Here is a 17,712-nt window from a genome sequence, read left to right on the forward strand (position 1 = left end):
TCTATCCCACCCTTTTACTGAATCCACTGGGCTGTTCTCTCCCTAAGGGTAAGTATAGTATCTGCCTTACAGTGAAACCAAGAAGGACCCTGCAGGGCCCTGCCAGGTACAAAAACCCTTCTGAGTCCCCTCTCTTACTAGTAGAAAAGCTGTAGTCTCCCGGACCTCGCCTGAGTCCCAAAAGAGCAAGTTCAAGCAGTTAATAATTAGGGAAATAGAGTCACAGAATCTTTAGTTCTTCCCTGAAGGACATAGATAAGTGTCTGAAGCCCACTCCTGAGTTGTTTTACGGATACTAAAACCACCTCCAGAGGGAAAAAGCTAACTGCATGATGACCAGACTGTAGCCATGACATAAGCTGCTCCATCTTGCACAATTCCAAGAACTGGTCTCAAGGAAATGGGAACCAACCAACCCTGGAGCTGAAGATTAACTGCTCTTAAGACAATCAAGATGGCGCTGACCAGACCACCACGTGATCAATTTCAAGATGATCGACGGAGCCGAGTGTGCCGTTCTGCACGTAAGCCCTGCCCGCACACCCTTGAAGCTTTCCTTTAAAAGCTCTTGCCCCCTGATTGACAATGGGGAGCTGGTTTGGGGGGATGCTAGTCTGGCATCTCCCAAGGTCACCGGCTTCCCGAATAATGCATCTTTTTCCACCAATCCTTGTCTCTTAAACATTGACTTTTGAGCAACGAGCAGGTGAAGCTGAGTTGGGTTCCAGCTCTGGCTGGTAAAAACATCCCCCCCAAACAGAGCCTGAGCAAACTAATGTCTCTCAAAATCAGCTCTGAACAGGAGACATGACCCCCTTCTCCTCTTCCTCTCTTCCTACCAATGGCAACACTGATCTCTGGGGGAGAGATTTAGAGCATAGGGATGACGATTTCCCCTTGATCTTCCCAGATGTGAATCTGATTTTCACCCTACAGGTGGTCATAGTTGGGACGCCTATAAAAGCGCTTTTGGTTGGCTGGCAGCGTTGGGTGTTGGGTGCTGGCCACCCGCCTCATTCTCCCAGGTGTGTTCTCCCACTGCTCTGGTATTTGCCTCTGAACAAACTGGTTCCCAGGTATGAGCCCTCCTGAGAGAAGCGGTCAAGACAAGAAGTTTCCCTTTGCTCCATTTCCTGTGCTTTCAAGCCACCAGGGGATTGAAGAGAGTGGTGCCAAGGCTACTGAAATGGGCTTCTCTGTGGAGGGAGCTCTTGTGTTGGAAATCAGGTAAAATTCAGCACGCATAAACCATTCACAATGGCACTTTACACCCCAGGAGCACTAAGATCCCACTAATCTTCAATCAAAATAATTACACCATGAAAGGTGGCGTATACATCCCAAAGGCACTTGGGCATCTGGAACTTAGGGAGAGACCGAACCACCCACATTTGGGGCTTTGCCTTTTAAGGGGTGCAATGACAGGGCAGGACACCGGAGAGCCAGAGGATTCTGCTGGGTGTTGCGGAAAGGGGGCCTGGTCAGCGTCAAGTCCACTCAGCCCACCCATCTCTCCCTCCGAGTAGGGAATGGTTAGCATATGCAAGGCACTTTAAATGCACCATTGGGTTGCACCTGCAGGCCTGTGAGGCTTGTAGTTACCCAGCCTCGAGACCGAAGAAAGAGCCAGGACAGCGAGAGAGACGTCAAATGACTTGTTGGACGGGGGATCTTACACAAAAGGTCCTGGAGCAACACGTCACCACGTGCAGCCAACGGCAGGCAGGACATGGCATCTTCTCCAGCTACTTGGGGGAGAAGGAGGCTGCCATTTATAGGGGGGAATTGACGTCAGGTCAGTTAACAGGGACTTAAGGAAGCCCTATAATGAAGACGACTGGGTGGTCATGTGAGTGAAGCAGGGGCTGGTCGAGCAGGGGGATGGACACAGAGCAAGAGAACATCCATCTTGAGGGGCCTGACCCTACTCTCCACCCCTACAGACCCCACACGACCCTTGCAATCCGGGTCCACCCCTCTGCCCCGATATCCCTGGGGTCAGGCCGGGGCGCACTGCAACCAAACACCACAAATGCAATCTAGACACCAGCAGCTAAGGAGCATCACAAGTACGCCAGGTGCTTGTCGGGTCAGTTTTTCACGTAAGTCCAGCGGAGGACCACAACGGCAATCAGACTCATCTCGCAGGGAGGGAACCACTGCCGCCCCGTCTGAGAACAGATTCCCTCCACTCAGACTAGGGTCGAAACGTAAGCTTCAACAGGCGCAAGACAGGGAATATCACGACCATCGAGCAAAATACAAACAGTCACGGCACTGAGACAACCCACCTGCCTGCAGGCCACACCCCCTGTCCACCCTCGGTCCCCACAGCCGGCGCTGAATACTGAAGAGGTGGTTAAGCAACAGGCCACAGGGTTAATATAATGGCGCCTTTCTCCAGGAGGGGCCCAGGTTAATTACCTTAGCAGCCCTAGGCGGGGTCGGGGAGAAGACAGGGGAAATCTGTAAGCCCCTTTCTAATGCTGTTCTCCACGAAGCGGCAGACACAAACCACCGGGACTTACCTGTCAGTCCCAGGCCACTTTATAACTGTTCCCCGGGGATAGATCCTGAGCCAAGGCCAAAAGTGAGTTGTTGCCCTGACAGGTGGCTGGCAACGGTCCTTTGCTCCCTCGGTGTCAACAGTTGAGCTAGTGTTGACTAGTTGCCTCTAGGTTAACACGGCGTAGGCGCCGGGACGATGCTCCGGGGACGCTCAGTGATATTTCGCAGGGCTCAAGTCAGCCTCCTGGTCCAGGTGTTGAGAGCGAGTTCCCCTCTCAATCGTTCAAGTGGTCCCTTCATAGCCCCGCAGTGGTGGGGTAGCAAGGCAGGTGGAAAAGCGAGTGTATGGCATTTTTATTCAGCCCATCCCTGGGCTTCATGGTCCTTGGTGGCTATCCATGTCCACGCGGGTCCTGTAGGTCACGCACAGCTGTTCTAGACCCAGAATAGTGGTTGTGATGCTCGATGACTTGGGTCAGCTCCCACCTGTGGTAACGCGTTGTAGACGGCCTGTAGCTGTGGTCCCATCCCCCTATATCGTTGCTCTGCCCCCTCCCATAGCTGGGACCAGAAACCCAAGGGTTCTCTTATTATTTTGCCATTGTCACAGACCCTAACCAAACCCCTCTGGGGTAACTGGCCGCGTCCAATTCACAAGGCTGTCCCTGAGTTAATATCCCTAAAGCCTGTGTCTGTAATTGCGTTGGGGTGCTGTTTCGGGGTAGGCTTGTCTTACCCGTCCAGATAACACCCAAGTATCTGATGGATAATCCAGGTCCTTGTGTTTCCTCATTCACCAGCCATCCCCGTGCAGTCAGATGAACCCCGAGGGTGGAGCTGCTACTTCTAAACTGGAAAGAGACTCTGAGTTGAACAGGGCATCCTCAATGTAAGGAAGAGAAAGGCGGCTCTGGTGGTGGCCAGCTGCCACAGGGCCCCGCGTGCTAGTGGACGGCCGCCTCGGGATCACCCCCCCCAGCTTTCCGTTCCCGACAGCTCGGCGCTCACGGGAGTTTCCTCGGCCTCCTTGTTGGCCGGCCAATTGTTGGGCTGCACCAGCGGGCCTGTGAGCCTTGTAATTGCCCAGGCTTGAGCCTGGTACATCAACGGTCACTGTACACGGGACCTTACACGTCCGAAGCAAAGGGTCCTGGGGCGACACCCTGCCATGCGCAGCAGACAGCGCGCAGAACATGGCGGCACTCTTTACCCCGGGTTGGGGGTGGGGGAAGGAGGCTGCCATTTATACGGGGCTCATCAGTTACCAGGGAAACCAGCAGCTTGGGCACGTCCCTCACGGCCCTCAGGTTAATGAGCACCACAAGGGCAGGTGTTTCCCTTTAATAAACTAGCAGGTGGAGCCGCTCTGGGCTAAGGATTAGGACAATCACTAGCTGGGGGCTGGAGGGGGGAGGGGCAGGTACGGTCACGTGAGCAGGTGCAGGTGAAGCAGGGGCTAGTCGATCAGGGGACATAACAGAGAGCAAGAGAACAGCCATACATGCACTGCTTCATTGCACCCTTGCCATAGCTTTGTCACCGTTATCTCCTATTACAGGTGAGGAAACCGAGGCACAGAGAAGTTAAATAATGCACCCTTCAAAGCCCCACAGGAAATGTACCCCACAGATGGTACATTCGAATTAGCCTAGTTTAATAAAGGTACCGTTTACAGAGGTCAGGGTAGTGTATTCGTTTTCTATCGCTGCATTAAAAAGTAGCCCCAAACTTCGTGGCTTTAAATTGCATCCGTCTGTCAGCTCACAGTTCTATAAGTCACTAGTTCAGACATTGTGTACTTCGATTTTCTGCTCAGGGCCTCCCAAAGTTGAAATCAAGGTGTCGCTGGGGCTGTGGTCTCATCTGAGGCTCAGGGATCTCTTTCAAGTTCATTCAGGGTGTCAGCAGAATTCAGTTCCTTGTAGTTGTAGGACTGAAGTCCCTATTTTCTTGCTAGCTGCTTGCCGAGGGACAGCTGTTGTCTCCTAGAGACCACTCTCAGACCCTTGTCATGTGTCCCTCTCCACAGGCAGCTCATGGCATGGATGTTTGCTCCTTTGAGGCCAGCAGGAGACACTGTCTCACACTTCCAATCTCTCTGATTTTTTTAAAGGATCACCTGATTAGGCCAGGCCCACCTGGGATAATCTTTCTTTTGATGAACTCAAAGTCAATGGACTAGTAACTGAGTTACAGTGTGAAATCTCATCCTATTCACAAGTCCAGCCCCCACTCAAGGGGAGGGGATTATATAGGGTGTGTTCACCAGGAAGCAGGAATCATGCGGGGCATCTTTGTATTCTGCAACCAAGAGGCAGGAGATCAGAAACTACCAGGCTTTGTGGGTTCCCTGGGGATAGTCATGGAGGGACTTGCTGACCATCCCTAGTCATGAATAGATGAGAAAAGGGGGTGGTTATAGAGCTGGGAGAGAGGGATGGCTGTGGGGGAGGGCTACCTAGCAGAAGCTGGACCTCTAGTTGAGGGGCACAGCTGGTCCATGACCTAAGCATGGGCTTAGGGTGTCAGAAAGATCAGGACACAAAAGGGATTAAAAATAACTTCAACCAATGGAACCAGGAAATCTAGAAAGGAGTTCATTTAACCTCCGCATGTGCGCACATTTTGTGTTTTATGGTTTACATTGTTTTAATTTTGATTTACATAGGGGATCACATGGGGATCCATAATCTTTTCTGAGCGTAGGGCTTCTGAAGATCTGTACCTGCTCCTGCCCATAAACAGCAGGGCCAGGGGAAGGGACTAGGAGAGTCCCTCATCTTAGTGATCTAGGATGGATAAGAGCATCCCCTTTTCCAGAAGGAAGAAAATGAGAGGAAGGTTGCTACTGACCCCCTTAGGCTCCCTGCATGGTGCTTAAGTACATGGCTTTGGGGTCGGGCTGCCTGAATTTAAGTCTTATTTCTGCCACTTACCAATTCTGTGATCTTGGACATGTCATTATTTACGATTGAGCCTCAGTTTCCTCATCTGCAAAATGGGAATGATACCAGCTTGCTGCGTCATTGTGAGGGCAACCAAGGCAAATGCACTTTGTAAACACTGTAAAAAGATGGATAATCACTCATTCCTTATTTATTGTATGTCTGCTATGTGCCAAGTTCCATGAGAGGCACTGGGGATGCAGAGGTGACCAGGACAGACTAGGTCCTTGCTCCCATGGAGTATATTGTATTTTCATAAACAAATAATGAGTCAGGTTGTGGTAAGGGCTACAAAGAAAAAAAAAAAATCAGGGAATTCCCTGGTAGTCCAGTGGTTAGGACTCAGCACTTTCACTGCCGGGGCCCAAGTTTGGTCCCTGATCGGGGAGCTAAGATCCTGTAAGCCATGCAGTGTGGCCAAAAAACAAAAATATAAAATCACAGAAGAAAAGTAATCAGGGGAACAGACTGGAAATTAATGGTGGGGCAGGTTCTATTTTAGAAGGTGTATTGGTCAGGGTTCTCTGGAGAAATAGAACCAATAGGATCTATAGTTTATTATAAGGAATTGGCTCACGTGAAGTCCCACGATGTGACATCTGCAAGTCGGAGACCCAGGAAAGTTGATGGTGTAGTTCCAGCTTGAGAACCAGAACCGGTGCTATAAGTTCTAGTCCAAGTCCAAAGGCCTGAGAACTGGAGAACCCATGGTATAAATTCCAGTCTGAGTCTGAAGATCTGAGAACAGGGGCAATGATGATGTAAGTCTAGGACTTACAGGAGATGGTATAAGTCTTCTGGGGGGCAGGAGAAGACTAGGGTCCCAGTTCAACAGTCGTACAGTGGGAGAAAATTCTCCCTTCCTCTGCCCTTTTTGTTCTATGCAGGCCCTCAATGAATTAGATGATGCCTACCTGCGTTGGGGAGGGTGCTCTGCATTACTCAGTCTACTGATTCAAATGCTAATTTCACCTGGAAACACCTTCACACACACAGACACACACACACACACACACACACACACACACACACGGAGAGAAATAAATAATGTTTAACCAAATAAGTGAGCAACCCCGTGGCCCACTAAAGTTGACACAAAAATTAACCATCACAGAAGGGACAGTCAAGGATGGCCTCTCTGAGGAGGTGACATTTAAACAGAAGCCTGAGTATTAGTTATCAAAGCCGTGTAACAAATCACTACAAACTTAAAATAACGTACATTTATTATTGCACAGTTTCTGTTGGTCGGGGTCCAGGCGCAGCTTTGCTGGGTGCCCTTCTTCAGGATCTCATCTGAAAGCTACCATCAAGGTGTTCGCTGGGGCTATGGTCTCATTTGAGGTCTCATTGTGGTCTCTCTCTTTTATTTTTTTCTTCCTTAAAGCCTTTACTTTTCAGACATGACGGAAAAATCTCACAGGTACACATGGAAAAGCAATACATGATCACAGCTGAAAGTGAAGACAATCTAGTCGGAAAGCTTTTACTCCTGTCAGCTAATGTTGAAGCTGAAGGATCCACTTCCAAGCACACATGGCTGTTGGCAGAACACAGTGCCTTGCGGGCTGTAGGACAGAGGGTCTCAGTTTCTTGCTGGTTGTCAGATGGAAGGTGCCCCCAGTGCCTTAGCTGGTTGTTGGCTGTTGGCCACTGTCAATTCCTTGTCCCATGGGCCTCCCCAGCATGGCTATTCGCTTCATGGAAGCCAGCAGGGAGACTCTGCTGTAAAGATGGGCATTACAGTCTTATATAATGTCATTATGAACTTGATGGGGACATTTCCCATCCTCTTTACTGTATTCTATTGGTTAGAAGGAAGTCACAAGTCCTGACCACATGCAAGGGTAGGAGATTATATGGCGGGGGGGGATAAGCACTGGGAGGTGGGGATAATTGGGGGGTCACCTTAGCATCTGTCTGCCACAGCTTATATGAAGTGGATGGAGCCAGCCAAGTGGAGATCTGGTCTGCCAGAGGGAAACGGCAAGAGCAAAGGCCCTGAGGCAGGACCCTGCTTGGTGGGTTTAAAGAACAGCAAGAAAGGAGGGTGAGAAAAGAGGTTGAAAGGGTTGTGGGGAGGGGGTCAAATCACGTGGGTCTTGCAGGTCAGAGCAAGGCTTTTGGATTTTATTCTGAATGTGACAAGGAGTCACTGGAGAGTTTTGGTCAGGGGAATACTAAGATCTGATTTATTAACTTAATTTTTTCCTAAATTAAAAAAATGCAGTAGAATACACATTACATAAAACTTACCATTTTAAAGGGTGCAATTCAGTGGCATTTAGTACATTCTCAGTGTTGTGAAACCATGACCATTATCTAGCTCCAGAACATTTTCATCGTCCCCAAAAGAAATCCTGTACCCACTACCCGTTACCCACTAGCAAACACCCCCCATTCTCTCCTCCTCCCAGCCCTTGGCAACCAACTAATCAGCTTTCTGTCTCTGTGAATTTACCTATTCTGGGTATCTCATGTAAATGGAATCATGTAATATGTATCTGGATTTTTTCATTCAGCATAATGTTCATCCACGTTGTAGCATGCATCATGACTTTCATTCCTTTTTACGGCTGAATAATATTCCACTATATGGACATACCACATTTTGCTTATCCATTCATCCATTGATGGATATTTGGGTTGTTTCTACCTTTTGGCCATCGTGAATAATGAATAATGCTGTTACGAACATTGGTTTACATGTGTCTTTCGGAACACCTGATTTCAGTTCTTTTGGGTATACGTCTATACAAATAGCAGTTGAATTGTTGGGTCATATGGTTACTGTATGTTTAACTTGTGCCAGACTGCTTTCCACAGTGGCTACACCATTTTACATCCCCACCAGCAGTGTATGAGTGTTCCAATTTCTCCACATCCTTGTCAACACTTATTATTACCCATATATATATATTTTTTGCAGCACGTGGGCCTCTCACTGTTGTGGCCTCTCCCGTTACGGAGCACAGGCTCCGGACGCGCAGGCTCAGCGGCCATGGCTCACGGGCCCAGCCACTCCACGGCATGTGGGATCTTCCCGGACCGGGGCACGAACCCGCGTCCCCTGCATCGGCAGGCGGACTCTCAACCACTGCGCCACCAGGGAAGCCCTGTTATCCATATTTTTGATTCTAGCTATCCATGTGGGTGCAAAGCGGGATCTTCCTGGGCCTTTGATTTGCGTTACCCTGATGACTGCTGATGCTGAGCATCGTTTCATGTGCTTTGGGTCACTTGCGTATCTTCTTCGGAGAAATCTCTGTTCAGCTCCTTTGCTCATTTTTTAAAAACTGGGTTGTTTGTCTTTTAGTGGTTGAACTGTAAGAGTTCTTTATATAGGTTTTGTTTGTTTGTTTGTTTGGCTGCGTTGGGTCTTCTACATGCAGGCTTTCTCTAGTTGTGGCAAGCGGGGGCTACTCTTTGCTGCAGTGCGCGGGCTTCTCATTGTGGAGCAAGGGCTCTAGGGAGCACAGGCTTCAGTACTTGTGGCATGCGGGCTCAGTAGTTGTGGCTCGAGGGCTCTAGAGCACAGGCTCAGTAGTTGTGGCACACGGGCTTAGTTGCTCTGCGGCATGGGGGATCTTCCCGGACCAGGGCTCGAACCTGTGTCCCCTGCATTGGCAGGCGGATTCTCAACCACTGTGCCACCAGGGAAGCCCTATATAGATTTATTTTTATGGAACTATTATCACTGCTCCCAGTAGGGCTCTGCCTGGATCCACAGGCATCAGGAGTGTCCTCTGCTTAATAGGAAAGGGGCTAGAAATGTCCCTCTCCTTGAGCTGCCCACTCGCTCACTAATCTCCATCAACTTCTCTCCAGAGAGCAGAGCCAATAATCCCTTCTCCCATCAGCCTCAGGCTTCGTTGAAATTTACTGTGAAGGTTCCTAGGGGTCCTCTCACCTAAATGCCTCCCTGGGGCACTGCTCAGCCAGCTTTGTGGGGAGCTCTCCAGCTAAGAGGAAGGGGTTCTCTGGGGAGGAGTGTGGGTGTACAGCTCCTGTCTCACCTCCCACCTTGTGGGTTAGAGACTCAGACCCTGGGGTCAGCCCAGAATTCTGCCTGCATCAGGTCTCAGTGACGTCACGGCTTTTGCCGAGGCTTATGGACAAATTAGGAAGTTAATCCAGCCAGGAGAGCCTGGGAGCCCCCTAGGGCTTTTGGTCTCTGGTCTGCCACCATGGAGCTCTGCGGCTTTGCCAAAGTCACCTGGAGTACTTGGGCCTCATCTCTGAAATGGGCCTGTATCCCTGTTAGAAGGAGTTGGTTTGAAACTTTCAAAACAGATTCTGTGATAGATTTAAGAAATGTCCCATTCAGGGCATCACCTCCTCCAGTAGCCTCTGACCCCTCAGATTACATCAGGCGACTGCCCAGCTACCTGGATTACCCTACCATCCATATCTCTGTTTGGTTGTGATTGCCTGTTACATGTCTCTTACTCTCATTGGCATGTCCCACCACCTTGAGGGTACGAACTGATCACGTCAGTTCCTGCTCAGAACTCTTTGAAGACTTCCCATCGCTTCCCAGCTCTTTGAAGACCAAATCCTTACTTTGACCCCAGATCCCTGCATGGGTTTGCATTGTTTCCCTCTTCTGTGTGAACTTGCACAGCCCTTTCCCTCTGTTCCAGCCACAAGGGTCACCTTCAGGTCCTTTATGCTTCCTACCACAGGGCCTTGACACATGCCATTCTCTTTGAATGGTTGCCCTTCCTTTCCCTCCTCCCTTAATCATGCCCACTCATCCTTCAGATTTCAGCACAAGCTTCACTTCTCCAGGGATTAGGTCAAATTCTCATTATCAGCTCTGAGGATCCCTCCTTCCTAGACTAGTCATTGCTTTCATGATTGGATAAGCAACTGTTTCCCCTTGCAGAGGTCCTGAGAGCAGGGACCATGCCTGTTTGTCTTCCTTTGTAGCCCCAGCGCCTTGCCCAGTTCCTGGAGCAGACTAGGCATTAAGTAAATTATGTTAAATAGCGAAGGAATCTTTGTGCTCTTGGAGTCAGGCCCTGGCACGTCGCAGGTGCAAGATAACTGGTTCCGTTTGTGCTGAATAAATGAATGGGTTCTCCGTGGTCTGGTGGATCCCATCTCTGCTTCTATGTGGTGTCAATGGCACGGCTTTGGGGTGGACAGACCGGAATTTGAATGCAGCCTCTTCTACTTTCCAGCTGTGAACTTGGCAAGTCTCTTCCTTCTTTTCCAAGAACCCATTTCTTGGTCTGTCCACTGAGGGTCTTCATTGGGGGCTGCAGAGAGGATCTCACGGAGGATGGTTTCAAAGCCCTCGGTTAGCCAAAGTCCTTTGCAAATGTACTTGGAGAAATACCGTTTCCCCCAACATCCTTCCATGGAGATCGGTGGTTCAGACCCTGCTGAGTGAACCCACTTCTGGGCCTGGAGGCCAGGGCTGCAGTCCTCAAGTCTCCTCCCTTTCCTGACCCTCCTCTGTCAGAGATGCTTGATAAACAGTGGCACTGGCCGAATTTCCTGGTACCCTGAGTGATTGGGGTTTGTGGTCACAAATTTGAACATCCTGGATGTAATTCCTGAGTCTGGTCACCTGTGTCTTGCAGGAGGGAGGAAGGTGGACAGATTTAGCAGTGGGATGTGCTGCAGCTGCTCTGGGTCCTGTCTTCTTGCTTTATGGGCGTGAGTTCTGAAGCACGGTCACGTGCATGCAGCTCCTTTCTCCTCCACTGTAGTCCATATGGAGCTTCCCCCACCCTCATCCCCCAACTAACTTATCTATTTTTATTGTTTCTTATCTCTTAATTATAACAGAAGGCATGCTTGTTGTTTAACAGAGGTTTCAAACAATAGAAAGTGAAAGCTCTTTTCGCCCCACTCGAATCTCACATTCTAGGGTAACCAGCGCGGAGTGTGGTGTGGGTACCACCAGCCCCTGTCTCTATGACACTCTTAAAACTTGTATGTGGGGGCTTCCCTGGTGGCGCGGTGGTTGAGAGTCCGCCTGCCGATGCAGGGGACACGGGTTCGTGCCCCGGTCCGGGAAGATCCCACGTGCCGCGGAGCGGCTGAGCCCGTGAGCCATGGCCGCTGAGCCTGCGCGTCCGGAGCCTGTGCTCCGCAACGGGAGAGGCCACAACAGTGAGAGGCCCGCGTACCGCAAGACAAACAAACAAACAAAAAACAAACAAACAAAAAACTTGTATGTGAAATGCTGGAGGGGGTGTGGAGAAAACGGAACCCTTTATGGGAGCAAACTGCTCTTCAGGCTCACCTTGGAAATTCCTGCCCAGTGCCAGTGTCACCTGCTCCGCGAAGACTCCCAGGTTCAGCTGACCTTGCTTGTCTCGTGTCCCGCTGGACCCTGGAGCAGCTTCCAGCCCGGCACCCAGCACTCTGACTTTTGTTTCCTCATGTGGATTTTTTTTCTAACCAGGCCATTGTGTCTTAAAATGAGGTCCCCCCACTGCCTCTCAATCTCTGAGGCTAGGTGGGCTCATTAAAAATGCAGGTCCGGGCTTCCCTGGTGGCGCAGTGGTTGGGAGTCCGCCTGCCGATGCAGGGGACACGGGTTCATGCCCCGGTCCGGGAAGATCCCACGTGCCGCTCCAAAAAAAAAAAAAAAATGCAGGCCCCTCTGAATCAGCATCTCAGGGGTGGGCTCAAAATCTGCCTTTCTAACAAGCCACCTGCCAAGTAATTCTTTTTTTTCTTCTACTTTTTATTTTATATTGGAGTATGGTGGATTAATAATGTGTTAGTTTCAGGTGTACAGCAAAATGATTCCATTATGCATATACATGTATCTATTCTTTTTCAAATTCTTTTCTCATTTAGGTTGTTACATAATATTGAGCAGAGTTCCCACTTCTTTTTCATTTAACAATGTATCTGGAAAATTGTTATACCTCAGTCCGTATAGAGGTCCTGTGTTCACATTTATTTATTTAATTTTGAGGAAGTAATATATCCACTGTTAAAATATATAATAAAATATATTAAACGTATTTATGTGTAAAATATATAAATATATTTGAAGGAAGACAGTAAGAAATCTCCCTCCCATGTCTATGCAACCCCTCCCCCACGAATAACTATGATTCTTAGTTTTTTATATCTTTCCATATATATATATCCAGAGTATATTTATATTCTTACTTTACCCCTCTTTTTTACTCAAGAGTGATACACTATATATGTGTATTTTGGAGATATTTCCATTTTAGTACATAAACAGTTTCCTCATTCTTTCCTTTCTTTTTTTTTTAAACAACTGCATATAGCACAGCATTCCACAGTATGGATAAATCAAAATGTGTTCATTCTTTTAGAAACTATTATTTTATTTCACTAAATAAGTGATACAGCGTAGGTATAAAACTCAAGGTGCAGAGGGGTAGCCAGTGAAAAATCAGTTTCTCCCACTTCTGTCTCCAGATTACTCAGTTCCTCCATCTGGAAACAAACACCATTCCCAGGGTCACACTATCCTTCTTGAGTTGGGCTGTGTAATACGTGGTGTACACACACACATGCATACATGCACACTTACACTTTTCCCTTCTTTTTCAGCCTCAACCAATGAGGCAGAGATTAGCCTGCACAAACACCTCTGTTCTCAGGTGTGGACGGATTGGGACGTGTCATCACTGAGTTCAATGCCAAGGGCATTGCCAATTTTGATGGATGTTTCCAAGTTTCGTTCCTAGGAGGCGCCATATACATCTCTACGTGGATCCTTCAATGCCCAGGGTCTGGGCTGGCTCTGAAGGGATGGGAAGCCAAGGGGAAGTCTGCCTCCTCTTCTTTGCTCAGCCTTACCCTCTGTGTCCCTCCTTCCAAACTTTCCCCCAGCTCCGGCTTCACGGTCAACCTTTTCTGGGCAGTGTGCTTGCTCCTGTATCCCCAACAAACTGAAGCTCCATTCACGGGTCTTTCGTATCACCAAGTCCATATGTCCCAAAGGGTCTTCTCTGCAGGTGAATAGGTGGAAGGGAACCATTTTACTCCTCCAGTCAAACACATAGTTTCACCAATTCGGGGTGAAACTACGTTAAAGCGGGTCTCTTTACTGCAGGACTTTTCAGTGCCTCTAGTATGCTAACATACACTGGGATCTCTAAGAAGTCTTAGAGTCTGTAGACTGCTTTGACTACACAATTTCAGACATGCCAATATGGTTTCACTGCTTTATTGTCATGAAGGGGAGCCTGAAGCCCAGAGAGGGACTGCTACTTGTCCAGTGTCACACATCGATGGTGGAGATCTGAATTTCTAGCCTTCCCGTGTCCGTGACAGCAATGTAGTGAGTCCTCAGTGCCTTCTCCCTGCACCAGCAGCTCTAAACGTGGAGCATCAAGGTGTCCTGGTGACCTTCAGGGACACCAAGACGTGTAGATTCACTAAATTTTGTTTTCTGGGCCACGCCACGCGGCTTGTAGGATCTCAGTTCCCCGACCAGGGGTCGAACCTGGGCTACGGCAGTGACAGCGCTGAATCCTAACCACTAGGCCACGAGGGAACCCCCTAGATTCATTAAATTTAAAATAACTGCATAGGATCCTTCAAAAGTGTTAAGATCACAAAAACAAGGGAAGGTGAGAAACTGTCACAGACTGGAGAGAGTTAGGAGACATGACCACTAAATGCAACGTGCTTTCTTGGGGTGGATCTGCTTTAGTGAAAAACCAGGTGAAATCCAAATAAAATCTGTAGTATAATTAATAGTATGGCACCAATGTCAGGTTCTTAGTTTTGATCAGTGTACCATGGTCATGTACGATATTAACACTGGGGGGTGCTGGGTGAAGGATACACCAGAACGCTCTGGGTTTTTTTGTTTTTTCTTTTTGCGGTATGCGGGCCTCTCACTGTTGTGGCCTCTCCCGTTGCAGAGCGCAGGCTCAGTGGCCATGGCTCACGGACCCAGCTGTTCCGCGGCATGTGGGATCTTACTGGACTGGGGCACGAACCCGTGTCCCCTGCATCGGCAGGCAGACTCTCAACCACTGCACCACCAGGGAAGCCCCAGAACACTCTGTTTTATCTTTGCAGCTCTTCTATAAACCTAAAATGATTTCTGAAAAGGGAGCTTCACGGCCTGCAGAGTGTGGGTGGCTGCTGCGTTCCCGGGGACCGTCGTCCGCGATACAGCAGTACAGCCATGGCAGAGCTGCAGCCCACGTCCAGCAGACTCACCGACGAGGCCGCCCTTGTCTGCTGCACCTACCCGGGCCCCAGCACCAAGGATCTTCTCTTGCAGCAGACCATGCTGCGAATTAAGGATCCTAAGTAGTCACTGGATTTTTATCCTAGAATTCTTGGAATGACACTACTCCAAAAATTAGATTTTCCCACTATGAAATTTTCACTCTGTTTCTTGGCTTATGAGAATAAAAATGACATCCCAAAAGATAAAGATAAAAGACTAGCATGGGCCATTCTCCAGAAAAGCTATGCTTGAACTGACACACAACTGGGGCACTGAAGAGGATGAGATGCAGAGTTACCACAGTGGCGATTCAGGCCCTCGGGGATTTGGTCACATTGGAATTGCTGTACCTGATGTTCACAGTGCTTGTATAAGATGTGAAGAACTGGGAGTGAAATTTGTGAAGAAACCTGATGATGGTAAAATGAAAGGCCTGGCATTTATCAAGATCCTGATGGCTACTGGATTGAAATTTTGAATCCTAACAAAATGATAATTTTATTTAGTTCTGTGAGAATGCTGCTTTGAGATTTCAGTGAAGACATTGTGGAAGGTGAAAAAGGAAACAATGTGATTCAAGATATTCAGTTAAGGGCTTCCCGCTGGTGGTGCAGTGGTTGAGAGTCCACCTGCCGATGCAGGGGACGCGGGTTCGTGCCCCGGTCCGGGAAGATCCCACATGCCGCGGAGCGGCTGGGCCCATGAGCCATGGCTGCTGAGCCTGCGCGTCCGGAGCCTGTGCTCCGCAACGGGAGAGGCCACAACAGTGAGAGGCCCGCGTACTGCAAAAAAAATAAAATAAAATAAAATAAAAGATATTCAGTTAACAGAAGCATCTAGGACTGATGGATTATTGTCTCAATTCAAATTATTCTTAAGTCCATTTCCCTTTCCTATTTCAGCTATGTTTTTCACCTAACTGTTCAGCCATTCTAGTTTTAAAGTAGTGGTTTGTCTTATGTCCTTGAATGTAGTTGTATAACTTTTTTTTTTTTTTTTTTTTTTTTGCGATACGCAGGCCTCTCACTGCCGTGGCCTCCCCCGTCGCGGAGCACAGGCTCTGGACGCGCAGGCTCAGCGGCCATAGCCCACGGGCCCAGCCGCTCTGCGGCATGTGGGTTCCTCCCGGACCGGGGCACGAACCCGCGTCCCCTGCATCGGCAGGCAGACTCTCAACCACTGCGCCACCAGGGAAGCCCTAACTTTACTTTTTTTAGGCAATAATTAGAACAATTCCTTTCAGGGGCTGCATTTGCCTTCTATCTCCTGAAGAGATACAAGTCTACAAGTCTGCCTTTGAATCATCATTTTCAAAAAAAAAAAAAAAAAAACCAACACTTAATATGTTTTTGTTGTGGTTACCTTCTGGGGTTTCAGTTCCTCAGAAGTAACTTTTCAGAATGGGAAGTAAAGAACCCCGAAAGAAAGTGAAGCTTCATGTATATTTCCAAAAAAAAATAAACAAACAAATAAAATTATTTCAAAATAAAAAGCTAAAAATGCATATATTAGTTATGCCAAATCAAACTCCATCCTGCACTGGATTCAGCCATAGAAAAACAGAGGCAAGCCCAAAATCTATGTTAGAATGCTGTATGAAAATATCTTCGGGAAATATACCCAAGCATGCTGATCATCTTGGTTACTTGTGAGCAGGGCCCCGGGTGGCTACTGTAAAAGGAGGGAGACTTTTCACAGTTGATTCTTTAATACCTTTTGGATTTTGAACTATGTACCTGTATTCTCTTTCAACAATTAAATCTTAAAAATAATTGAAGAGAGAAATTGGAAAAACATTACTTCGGACTTCTGGGGGCAAACAGAACGAATGAGATAGTAACAATACTGCTCATTGCTGTTAGTGTTTATTGGAGGTCCTGTGATGTGCTTGGTGCTGTGGTGAGCACGGAACAGGGAAGAACTCATTGAATCCCCTCAACAATGCAAGACCCCCGTTTTATAGAAGAACAACCATTTGTTCAAGTTGTCATGTAGAAAGTGACAGAGCTGGAATTTGAGGTCAAGTCTGCCTCATTCCATCACCTGAGCTTTTAATCATTCTTTCTACTACTGTGGGATAAATATGCATGCAGGAGGCTATGGGAGCAAACAAGATGAGGCATGCAGCAGACGCTGTTGGAGTCCAGCCCATAGTCCCTTGCCCTGCATTTCTTTCCCTGGGGTGGGGAGAGGCTCTCTCTGACCATTGGACCTGCGCTACCCATGCTCTGGTCAGCTAAAAGAGCTGGTGAATTACGCCCCAACCAATGACTAATAGAAGCTGGTGTATAGATAACCTAGCTCCCTCCCCTCTGGGTGACACCCTGTGTCATTTGAGTGACAGGATTGAGCCCTGTTGCCCGCGGTGGTAACCTGCTTGATAACATATCCCTTCCCTGTCTCACTTCTCTTCTCTCCTGCCAAATAAATCACCTGCGTGCAAATATTCATCTCTGGGTCTGCTTCTGGGAGCTTCCAGGCCAAGAAGAGCCCCTACTCTAGTCTGGAGGAGGTAGAGAAGACTGCCAAAATAAGTGAATTTTATTTATCTTTACATCCTTAAAAATGAGACGTATTTTACATTTAGTGAAATCTTGGTCTTTAAGCATATAGTTAGATCAATTTGATGGAGGCGTACGCTTGTGTAACCCACATACCCATCGAGAGAGAGCATGTCCGCCACCCCAGAAAACTCCCTTGTGCCTGTCTCGGGCAATCCCTCCATCCCCAGAAGCAACCCCTTATCTGATTTCTGTCACTATAGGTTAGTTTCTTCTATTCTAGCACCTGTAAATGGAATCATACAGTAAGTGCCCTTTCGCATTTGGCTTCCCTCACTCAGCAGAATGCTTCTGAGATGTATCCATGCTGTAGCATGTGTCAATAGCTCATTTCTTTTCTATTGCAGTAGAATATGAATATCTCATAGTATGTTTATTTATTCTCCTGTGGATGGACAGGTACCTGAGGTATTTCCGGGTTTTGCCTATCATGAATACAAGCTGCTATGAACGTTCTCGCGCAAAACTTTTTTGAGAATCTATGTTTTCATTTCTTTTAGAT

At 48.2% G+C, this 17,712-nt stretch overlaps 1 pseudogene; it reads left to right on the top strand.

Annotated features, from left to right (window-relative positions):
• The first annotated feature begins 13,628 nt into the window (after positions 1-13,628).
• LOC149747567 (lactoylglutathione lyase pseudogene) lies at positions 13,629-15,777 on the top strand (annotated as a pseudogene).
• The last annotated feature ends 1,935 nt before the right edge of the window (positions 15,778-17,712 follow it).

Source organism: Delphinapterus leucas, chromosome 14, assembly GCF_059928025.1.
Source record: "Delphinapterus leucas isolate spDelLeu-1000000601 "Yukka" chromosome 14, BTC_Dleu_Yukka2, whole genome shotgun sequence".
Classification (NCBI taxonomy): Eukaryota; Metazoa; Chordata; class Mammalia; order Artiodactyla; family Monodontidae; genus Delphinapterus; species Delphinapterus leucas.